General features: G+C 49.2%; 1 pseudogene; it reads left to right on the top strand.

Moving 5' to 3' along the window:
* LOC126075693 (ras-related protein Rab-5B-like) lies at positions 1–1715 on the top strand (annotated as a pseudogene).
* Positions 1716–2007: the final 292 nt, after the last annotated feature.

The raw sequence follows: 2007 nt of genomic DNA, 5'->3' as shown, positions 1-2007 counted from the left end.
ATGACTAGCAGAAGCACAGCCAGGCCCAGTGGGCAGCCCGAGGCCAGCAAAATATGCCAGTTCGAATTAGTCCTGCTGGGGGAATCTGCAGTGGGGAAGTATAGCCTGGTGTTATGTTTTGTCAAAGGGCAGTTCCTAGAGTATCAGGAGAGTACCTTCCTCACCCAGTCCATTTGTCTAGATGACACAACAGTCAAGTTTGAAATCTGGGACACAGCTGAGGGGGGAGCCATACCACAGCTTGGCCCCCATGTACTATGGGGGTATTCAAGCTGCAATTGTGGTTTATGACATTACTAACGACGAAAATTTTGCCCGAGCCAAGACATGGGTGAAGGAACTACAATGACAGGCTAGTTATAACACTATTATTGCCTCGGCAGGAAACAAACCTGACCTGGCCAGCAAGCCCAAGGTGGAGTATGAAGAGGCCCAGGCGTATGCAGGTGACAACAGCTTATTGTTTACGGAGACTTCAGCCAAGACAGCTGTGAATATGAATGATCCCTTCCTGGCAATCACTAAGAAGTTGCCAAAGAGTGAACCGCAGAATCTGGGGGAGGGGGGTACAATAGGCCGAAGCTGGGGTGTGGATCTCCATGAGCAGTCCCAGCAGAACAAGAGCCAGTGTTGTAGCAACTGAGGGGGTGGCTAGCAGCAAACAAGTATGGAGCTAGCACGAGAGCTAAGAAATAACCTCCATCCCTACCCCTCAGCACACAGCCCCTATGGCAACAGCACCCTGAGCCCTGGCTCCCAAGGGCTGACTCCTGACAGCTCCGTCATGGCACTTTTTAATGCTTCAGCAACCAACACCAGGCAGCTGTTGCCACTGGCCTCTTACCCCCTACTCTGGGGCTTGGGGGTCAGATCCCCCTGGGACTTACCTTCTACAACAAACCTTCTTCACTTTGTATTATAGGTGCAAGACAGTGACCTACTTATCTTTCCTTCTCTTCCTCAGCATTCCTCCCTATTTTTTCAGAAAACACTTTCGTCTCTTGCCCCTTCCCTCTGTCTGCTCTTGGTCAATCCCTGTTGTTGACCACCTTTTTCTCCTTCCCCCAGGATGGAGAAGGTGGTGAACCCAGGAACTGAGGAACGAGGTTTCCAGTTCAGTCACGTGAAGGGCCCTGGGGGAGAATAAGGCTCACAGCAGGAGGGAGTAAGGAAACATTTTGTTTTTATTTGTTTGGAGTTTCTCCTATTTGAAAACACTGCAGTATCCATGAGTCGGCCTTGTGGAGGGTGTTTCTAGCAAGAGATGAGAATGGGAAGGCAAGCTCTCTGGCACTAGGTGGGAGTGGTGTTGAGTTAGCCAACTGGGCGGAGGCGGAGAAGGAGGTGTAGTGTCTGCGGTGGCTCTCCATCTCCCCAAGGCCTGTTTCCCTTCACCCAGGCTCTTAGGTAGCTTCTTCCCTGTGGTGGGGATTGGAGTCCAGAGTCCTCCAAAGAATCTTCACTGGTTGCCTGCATCTTTGGCTCTGCTGCAGTCTGATTGGAGGAAGGACTAGTTTCTGATACCCATCCTCTGATTTATACATATGCATTTTTTCCTCTGGCCTTTAAATGGGCCCTAGTCACCATATCCCCCTGCAGTTTGCACTTTAATTGATGGTATTTCAGTTGGAATACTTGTTTTATGGGGGTTTTATTGACTCACCTACTCTCCTACCTTCTTTTTAATTAAATGGAATCCGAGTATATATGAAGCTTGGGGAGGGGCTGGAGAGAACACTACTCAAGCCCAGTCTTCACTGCTAGCTTCCTCCAACTCTGATTCTTAACCTATATTCTAGCCAGCCTAGTTCTTAAGTGGAGGTTTGCCTTCCCTGTAGAATTAACGAGTAACTGAGGAGTAGACTCCGGATAGCATAGGCCAGGGTTAGAGAGTGTGAGGAGGGGCCAGGTAAGAGGGAGGAGTTTTCTCTCTTTTTCCAGGGTTCGCTTTTAATCTGATATGCATTACCATGTCTTTTCTACTCCACGTAAATAGGTGTGATCTTT

Source organism: Elephas maximus, chromosome 4, assembly GCF_024166365.1.
Source record: "Elephas maximus indicus isolate mEleMax1 chromosome 4, mEleMax1 primary haplotype, whole genome shotgun sequence".
Lineage (NCBI taxonomy): Eukaryota > Metazoa > Chordata > Mammalia > Proboscidea > Elephantidae > Elephas > Elephas maximus.
Note: the sequence above shows the minus strand (reverse complement) of the source record. Positions and strands in the feature narration are given on the sequence as shown.